Raw genomic sequence first — 9537 nt, 5'->3', positions numbered from 1 at the left:
CTACTTTAATAATCTAAATTAACTATTTTTCTTAAGGTAATACTTTTTAAATATAAGAAACTGACCACAGTTCAGTGCACATACAGAAAGAGAAACAAGTGAATAAACAAAACAAGTCAATAAACAAATTGCTGAAAACATTAACAACAGGGATGTCATTATGTTTCACTATAGCTGAACTGGATATTAAAGATCTTACAGAATATAAGATAACGGAAAAGTAACGATTCAAATAAAATATGAACAAAATAGCAAATGTTTTGAACAAGATTGCCTTAGAATTGAATATTCAGAGTTGCACAGGAAAAAAAAAACAAAATAAAATCTAAAGAAAACTAATTTACCTACGAAAAGAAAAAACAAAAAAGTTTAATCTTGTGAAAAATAAGGAAAACGTTGTTAAATAATATTAACAAATACTTTGCTCACTTTTGGTGAAAAAAGAAATCCAATAATATTCATTGCAAATGTAGATGCGTTAGTTTACACGAAGTTTTTTTAAAAAAACATAGATAACGTTCTTATTCATTTTTGAAGGCCGCTAGCACGGGAGAATAGCTCTAACTTGTGACTCATCCTGAAGCTAGTATCGCTTCACACTGTTGGTTTAGAGTGGTTAAGCATCACTCTACTGAACACTGTAATTAACCATAAACCATTCTCACAGGACTGCCAACACACACTCTGCAATAAACATTTCTTTTAATTTAATAATTACGCTAAGTTTTGACTGTCAATAATTGGTTAACCCAGAGGTTTCCCTTATTGCGAAATAATTTTATAAAATTAGTTCAAGTTGGTTATAGTACATAACCATAACCAAGATAAGTTTAGAGATAGGAAGAACGCACAAGCAGAGAGCAAGCGCTTAAATGACATCGCCAATAAATATAATACATACATATGGTAGAATGTAGTCGCTCGTTCAACAAAAGTAGCACATCCTCTCGATAAATCTTCAAGTTAAATTCGAGTTTAACATTGATTTAAATAGACCTAAATTTAAGCTTTAAATCTATTCAAATAAAAATAAATATGTTAAATTAAAAATAAAACCGAAAAGGTACTAAGTCATCTAACTTATACAAGCAGGAGTGACCGTTTTCTGGATGTTTAGTAAATATTTCTTCCTCACATGTTGCCTGGTTAAAAAGTGTTCAGATATATTTTCATTTTTAATCGTAGATACGAAACGTTAAGTGTAGATAAAGCAGGTTACTCCAATTTATCAAGGAAACTTTTGACGTAAATGATTCAATTAAAAATGTGTTCACTGCGTAACATTTATTATTCCTACAAAACATATAATGAATTGTGCTTTCGTAAAAGCGATTTTATTAAATGCGTTTCTGAAATACTTTCATACTAAAATGGAAAAGCTCCATGATTTTGGTCGCCTTTTTACAAGTTGAAGTCGAACACCAGTCGAAGCCAAACAAGGCACTTCAAAAAAAAGCCGCCTACTTAAAGAGATCTCTTCCACTGTTGCAGACATTATTATCCCCAAATGAAACGTAGACAGCCGCTACTCCCTCCTTGTCCTCTCCTTTACTTAAAATCCTTCCCGACTATTACCACGAATAAAATTGTGTTCTCAAGTTTCATCATCCTCTTCATCATCAGATATACGCCACATCTCATCATAAGCGGACACCAGAGGCCAACAACAACCAACACAGAGAGGACCACGGCGTCATTTAGGGAGCAACAGCAGCAACAATTATAGTCAGATATTTATCTTTCTTTTTTTCTGTGTCCCGACTTCCCAGTGAGCCACATGGAGCGGCATAAAATATTTTCTCTTTTTGTGTTTCTTTCTCTTTCTCTTTCTTTGTAATGCGGCTCAGAAAGTTAAGCTCTTCAATGAATTTGCTCTACCGGACTGCAGAGCTAGAACCGTTACAAAGATTGGTTAGCAGTCCGCCGGCTCTTGTTTGCAACGAACTCAAAAACAACTGCGACATGCCAAAAACTATTGCAGTCTCTTTCGAATTTTGTAATTTACAAAAAACATTATCAACAATGGGCGACCCCAAAGAAAAAAGCACAAGACGAGATGCACAATAGCGAAGCGAAGTCATCACATCATTGAGCCATACCCAGTAGAACAAGGATATTTCAGCACAAGTGAATCCAGCAACTTCAATCAAGATACTCTAGTCCTGAAAGTTGGACCCGGAACTATAGTTCGTTCAAGTGGATGCAGTCCTCCAAGTGAACAAGATAACAGTGGCTGAAACAAAATTCGACCAGATCCTCAGCAACATGGACCTCACAACCTTACAATTCGTGTCGCAGGTAATACTAAATCCGCCACACGGGCATTACAAATATGAACCCCTCAACTCGAAAATAATAACTACGTTTGCCTAGTCCGAAGAAAGGAAATTGCGCCGCTTGCTATCCACTCATGTAATTGGTGAGCAAAAGCCAGCTCATTTCCTGCGATTTATTAATAATACAGCGACACATCGCTTTTAGCTTCAATTGCCCCAATTAATTATAAGAACGAGATATTTCCGAAGATAGATGCGTTGGAAATACGCTTTCCAACTTTACGTTCAAGATCTTCCATGCCTCCATTTCGAAAACAACAATTCTGAAATTCGAAAGAGCGATTCTGAATTTCGTTCTTATAATTGGGTACAGTCCTGGTATCACAACAGGTTCGATAATAAGACACAAAAATCTATTTTGCTTGAGTGAAAAGAAGCAAAAGTAAGCTGCTAATCAATGCAAATACAATTTATATAAATTATTTTATAAAGAACGCATCTGTGGTAATTGAGCTTCTAATGCATACAAACACAAAACACAAAATGTTGCAACGGTTTCACATCCATATTTTCAAAGCCAAAATGAAGTTAGTATGCTATAGAAGTTTTAATTGATGCCGATCGATTCTTTTTTAGTATTTTCTATAACAACAACGATGGTCTGATATTAAATTTCAGAACTTCCTAGTTTGGACTTGAGCTTATATTATGGTTTTTTCTTAAAAATTGTTATTATTTCGCTCTATTTTATTTTGTTACTTCTAAATTTTGTATGACTATATGCTTTTGGCGTTGTTTACATATTGCTGCTTACTTTTAAACAAATTAACGTCAAGCTTATCTCCCGCATTTCCCTTTCATTTTTTCAAAATAAATAACAGAAAGAAAGCTATGACGATAGTAATTCAAAGAAAAAGGAATTATCTTTCTTTTGTCATAGAAACGACCAAAAGTTAATAAACAGTGCATAATCAGTGCTATAACTGTAGTAACTTTAATTTCTTGGTTCTAAAAGTAGTTCTTTTTGATGAGATCAATTAATTTCTATTCACTACACACACCGCTACATTACGTTTAATTTTAACCACGATCTCTTAAGTGAAATTAAGAACAACAACAAATAGGCGAAGAGAACTCTCTGCCGCTGACCAAAAACGTATACCCTTTACAACGTCTTTGATGCATATTTCTTGAAATGAATCTGATATGGAATCGCAAAAATATTCTCGTTAGTTTTAACTGCAAAAGTTCTACCTAAAAAAAAAAGAACATGGTAACGTTTTCCGCTGGAGAAATGGAGAATATTTTGTACGATCTCCGATAAACCTTTCTGCACATAGCAGATGTCTTGCGATGTAAAAATCTGCTTAAATATTAAAACTTAACATTAATCATTTAAACTATTTCGGGGAAACTGTTTGTGGATTTCCAACTTAGTTAGATATCTTAGTTGTAATACAATTTTTTTTTTTTTTTTAATGAAATGAAATAACTTTTGCTTATTACACTCACCGCTACATTATTAATATAATATGTTTTTATTGCACAACATTTTGACCGCTTCGAAAATTAGTTACTGTTACGCCGTATTGTAGCTGTGCTTGATGAAAATTCGATGACGCTTTTTGCCAGCTTTCATTCGCATAGTAATTTATCTGAAATTGTAAGAATTAAATCTTGTGAACTGGTATGAAGAAAATAATATTTTTAAAATCATTTAAAGGAAAAAAAATGGGTCTAGATATGAGAGATGATTGCGAGGTAAACTACTTTCATCCTTTCTATATTCATTTTAGACACGTCGAACTACATTAATCCATAAATAGCGTAATGCAAATTTTATGCAGCACTACTGAAGAAATGAAATTTGACAAGAGACTTACAACAAACCTACGTTTCCAAATAAGTGCTGTTCGGGAAAGCTGAACAATTCCATCTAACAGCAATTTCAATTGTGAAAGAAAGGAGATTTAGATGATCGTAGTTGTAATTGCCGCTGACGTTATCGGAATGTTAAAAAGGGTAGCGAGCAATCCGGGATCATCTTCAAAACTAAGTTAATAGTAGGCGCTGTGTTTTCCTTCCGGAAACATTTGCAAATATAGAAGTGTATTTAGGGAATGAAAGGACGAAAGCCGTAGTGCTGTCTGAATAGAACCTTTGGGTTGTCTTTCTCATACGACGACGTTGGTTTTCCGAATAGTATGCTTTTGCAATTTGCACCTTCTGCAAATGTAAATTAAAAGTTGATTTTAGAGAGCCATCCGTGTTTATGCGAACCGCGCCCATATTGCAATGCGCTACTCCAACGGTATTTAACAATATAGCAACCAGCTGCTACTCTAAATTGACATGTATAAGTTTTCGTCAATGTTTCTCTAATAAAATCTTTAGATTTTCTTTTCGTGAGACAACGCTAGTTTGTGTAGTAATGTGTGTACTAATGCAAATCCTTAGATTACCTTTCCTGTGAAACATTGTATGCCTTTCGAAATACGAAATTTGAATGGTTGATTGGAGGGTTGTAACACCGCCTTGGGGAATACGAAAACCGTAAATTTTTAGAAACCGTTCTCCTGGGGATACCATATTGATTTTAGATCCTTGCACTACAATCTACTAGATTTAGCTTTCGGATTATAACTGAACCCTTATTTTCAGCTTTCTTCACTATTGCTTCAATTAGTCCTTTGGTTTTTACTCTCAGTTAGTCTAAAGTTTCAACATATGTTCTAGTAGACGTAAATAATTTAAAATATTATCTGGAGAGCTGACCAACTAAGCTTCTAAAATAAATCATAAGCACATGCCTTCATATACCCCGCCAACTACAGCCATCGAATGATTTTCGTTTTTACAAAGATAAATGAACGATTTACTTACCTCCGTTTCCAAAATCAGTATGTACAAAGTGACATCTATATAGTCACATGTCGTCTTTAGGCTAAATTTTTTTTCTCTTATTTTTCGCGATATATTTTTCTTTTAATTCTCATAAATTAACATTTAATTAATTTGTTGGAACTATTTGTCTTAAAGCTGCGTAACCAACTCACAGTTCATATCCCACAAAAAAGTCCCAACTCGATAAAATAAGTATAACAAGATGTAGTTTTGAACAAGGCACTAACAGATTTGAGCCTGCTTCATGCGCCGGTGTACAACTTTGCCTTGGTGAACTGAAAGATTATCTCACTGAACTCGCCGATAGTTGTGTTAATGAAGACATTCTCCAGCATACACAAACGTTAGCGAAGTTATTCACGTTGCTGCTGTAAAGCATTTTGGAAAGTGTGAAGTGAGCACTTGGAGTTGGCATTGGCAATACATACATTTTTTCCATTGTCACTCCAAAGCCAATCTTTCATTGAAGTAAAATTTTGTAATTACGCTGCAAAAAAACCAAGCAGAACACAATTACGAAAATAATTTACAAAGCTGATAAATTGAGCCACTGAAATGAATCGTAATTAAATACTAGTGTAACACAAATAGCCTTAACCTAAGCACTAGAAATGGCCTATGGAGTTTTATATTTCGATTCCCCTGGCATCTGCTCTTAATATACCGCAAGGGATTTAATCTTCGCTGCGCGCATCTCAATTTTTGCAAAAAAAAAAAAAAAAAAAGATTGACGATTTGCTTACTCCCCCTTTAAAAATCTATTTGTACCAAAGTGACATCTATAGAGCCGCATGCCTTTTTGCACATTTTCCTATGATTTGAGGCTTTGTTCATACGTTTTGGCTTAAAACCTATTGTTAATATATTGTACAGAACAATTCTGCAGTTGTTTAAGAACAATTCGAGTATTTTCTTACCTTTATATTTAAAAGCAAAAATGTGATATCTAAATAGCCGTCGTCGCCTTTTATCACTTACACACTTTTAGTTTAATTTTTTTGCCGCAATTTCTACCGAATTGTGCTTCTATTTTGTGCTCTTTCTCATAATTACTATTAATGCCGGGTTGTCGCTTTGAGTAGAGTTACCAAGACATTCCTTTAACGAACTTAGCTAATAGCTACTGAATTTTCATTCCGTTCCGTAATCAATACTTACAATAGAAGTACCATTTCTTAAGGACTGATGTTAATGGACCAAGAGCGAAGGCGATAGCAAGCACTTGTATTATATTAAAATTCTTTGCTACCTTTCCTTTTTCAATTACTGTTCGCCTCGCATAGAGTTGCCAAATTTTCTTAATTGCAAATGAGTTTTCATCGGTATTACAAGATAACGTGACAAAGTTTCAACCTCAGTACATTGCTGTGAAAGTGTCCATTGTGAAACGAATAACTTTACTGAAGCATTTGCGAAAGAGATAATAAGCACAAAGATAGATTTAACTTTTTATTTAAAAAACAAGCCAAATAATAGGATTATTCTACGTCGTTATTTTCTTCTTCTTTTTTTCTATTTGAAAGTCTTAATTTGTATATCCTTATTGCATTAAACAGTTTCGAAGAATTTTTGTTTATTTTAATATGTCTCTGTCAGTAAAAATCGGAGAACTTCTTTAGAAATTTCCGGAAAGCAATTGTGAATTATGAATTTCTTAGTTTTTGTGTGTCGTAGACATATGTGCCCGCCATATATAAAGTGAACAAATGTTTTATTTCGCCAAAATGATGAAAACTATTGAAATTCTTGCAAATTGCGCTACGAATTTTTATAGTTTTTCATAAATATATTCTTTTTAATTTATATTCCCAGAGTGAGTTTTATGTAATTGTATATAAAAGCTTCAAGGAAATTTACGTAAAGATACGACAATACTACGATATGCATACTTTCAATTAACCGGGAATATCGTAAAAATATATCCCAACGATTATGTTGTTATCCGTGGATTTGACGTTATTATATATATTATTGTATGTGTATTCGATTTGTCAAATGTTTATAATTATATATATATATTTGTACCTTGAATAGACTGACTGATTCTGCTATATGCATTTATTTCTGTTGAAATAACCGTTAGGACTATCCATTGCTATCTTTACGCTATGATTCTCTGACGAAAATACTGAAAAGTTTGTGTAAAAAACAAACCTGCTTTCGTTGAGTACGGATATCAGCACGATGAGCAAATAGGAAAGGATTGATTTTTAATGCGTTTTGCAGATGCTCTACTCAATCTGAGATATTTATTATGTCATAAATTTCTTACGAATGTCCGATAGAAACAAACATATAAATAAGCTTTTCCAACTTCAAAATAAAACAAGACTTTAATGTATTTTATAATTTCTTTACGCAATTTAATCAATTTTTTAATAAATTGTACATTTTCTTTATAAATGTCTTATAGCAATAAACTGTTTAAAAAACAAAAAAATTTTTGTGTTTTTTATGATATTTCTTAATGTGATAGCTTTACAATTTATTTCTAGATAGAATTCAATCGTTTCTTTTAGTTTTGTACTCTTTGTGATAAAAATAAAAAAGTAATTTGAGATATTACAAAAATTTGTTAGGATTTAATTTTAGTTTACTGCAGTTTTCAATTTACAATATCTTTTGGACCAAAACAATATAAAAACTTTGTACAGTAAATTTTAGACAAATCGATTTATTAAACTTACTTTACTATGTGTGATACAAAGTTATCAGTACTGTTGAAAATATATATAGTTCATTTTTCTATTGTTCCAATTTACAGTGAACCTATTGAAAACAACACATGATGTTTCGTACATTTCGCTTGTTATATCTTAAGTTAAGTAACTTTAATGGCTATCAAAATAAAATTGAATAAGTAAACACTTATGTTTTTTTCTCGATAAATAAAAAAACTTTGCTCGCTGTTACATGTTACCTCAGACGGCGTTTATATAATTTTACACATACTTGATCAAATATATGTCGAAAACTTCTAATTTATGATAAAACAATTTAATAAAAATCTTTGTTTTAGTTTAAGAAACATCTAAACATAATCTTAAGAAAAGGTTAGGAAAAATTGTTACGTATGGAAGAAAACTATCTACTTATATAATTTAGTTATTATACTGATCCATTTTACAGTACTTTTATATTGTTAACAGTAACTCTCAATATAATACAGGTGGTTTCATTTTGTCTACGCATCTTTGTAGCTGTAAACGAAGCATGGCGGGTTAGAAAACCTACCCACCTGTTTATAATATGCACCAAAGAACTCATGAAAATATACCTTTTTAATTTTTATTCTTTCAAGAATTTTTTTCCTTTCCTCATTTCCGACTTCGAAAACGAGTAATTTAACTTGTTTTGATTATTTTAAGTTATTTGTATAATCATTACTTTACATTGGAAGGTAAGAAGCACAAATCAAAATAATTACAAAGCCCTTACCGATACAAACAAGACGATTTCAAATAAAACAATTACAAAATCTGTTTTAGAAAACGAAATGTGCTTCTAAATTATCAGAAAGAGAGTAGACGCAGTACTGAATAGCACCTATTGAATGCTGCATAGACACCTCTTGGAGCAAACGCTTTTTCTTCCTGCCTACTTCTAAGTTATATATTTACATACTTAGCTTAGGTTAAAAGTCCATGAAAGAAGAGAGAAAGACGTATATTGCGAAAGTTCGAAAGCGTGGACGAAGAAATTGAGAGAGAGAGAGAGAGACGTATTAGACTAGAGTATGAGGGAGCTTCACAACAATCCCACAAAAATTAAATAAAACGTTAAAAAACAAAACAGTTGTGAAATTAGAAAGCACAATTCGTAATATTACGCGGACAATCTTAGGCAAAGAGGGCTATAAGGTTTGAAGTATGTAGCTAACATACTTCGGATGTGATCTTTAATCGATGGAATCGAGGGGAAAAAAATTTCACTTCCCACGCCTTCTGGATCTAACCGTCATGCGAACAACACTCTTCAGTAGCAAAAATATATCCATAATCGTCTTCGCCGGGCATCCTACGTACGAATGGTGTGACGGACAGTAATACGCTTTGATTAACTGATAGAGACGAATGGCTTTTTGGAAGGCAATTTCATTGCATCCATTTTAACATTAAAGGGCTGCTAGGCGAGTTTATACACATCTGCTTCAAAGTACCAAAGGATTCTTTACATTGGTCAAGTTAAGCCGCGAACACCATAGAAATAAATGGGACTCTTAGCCTGGCAAATATTGCTACGTTGTTTCTGGATGGTGCTTAAGCGCTGCAACAATTAGGACATTATAAAAATTAACAAAATGTCGGGTGTCCACCCGAAATTCTTGAATTTTATTGCAATTATCGCAAATAAAGTA

General features: G+C 32.8%; 1 long non-coding RNA gene across 1 annotated transcript; it reads right to left on the bottom strand.

The window, feature by feature from the left end:
• Positions 1–1818: 1818 nt before the first annotated feature.
• Positions 1819–6239, bottom strand: LOC119638382. The gene is made up of 3 exons (XR_005247429.1): positions 6098–6239; positions 5160–5667; positions 1819–3931 (listed from the first exon to the last, which is right to left on the bottom strand). It is a non-coding gene; the product is annotated as an uncharacterized LOC119638382 (long non-coding RNA).
• Between the last annotated feature and the right edge of the window lie 3298 nt (positions 6240–9537).

The sequence above is a fragment of the Glossina fuscipes genome, unplaced genomic scaffold, assembly GCF_014805625.2.
Source record: "Glossina fuscipes isolate IAEA_lab_2018 unplaced genomic scaffold, Yale_Gfus_2 88, whole genome shotgun sequence".
In the NCBI taxonomy this organism is placed as follows: Eukaryota; Metazoa; Arthropoda; class Insecta; order Diptera; family Glossinidae; genus Glossina; species Glossina fuscipes.
Note: the sequence above shows the minus strand (reverse complement) of the source record. Positions and strands in the feature narration are given on the sequence as shown.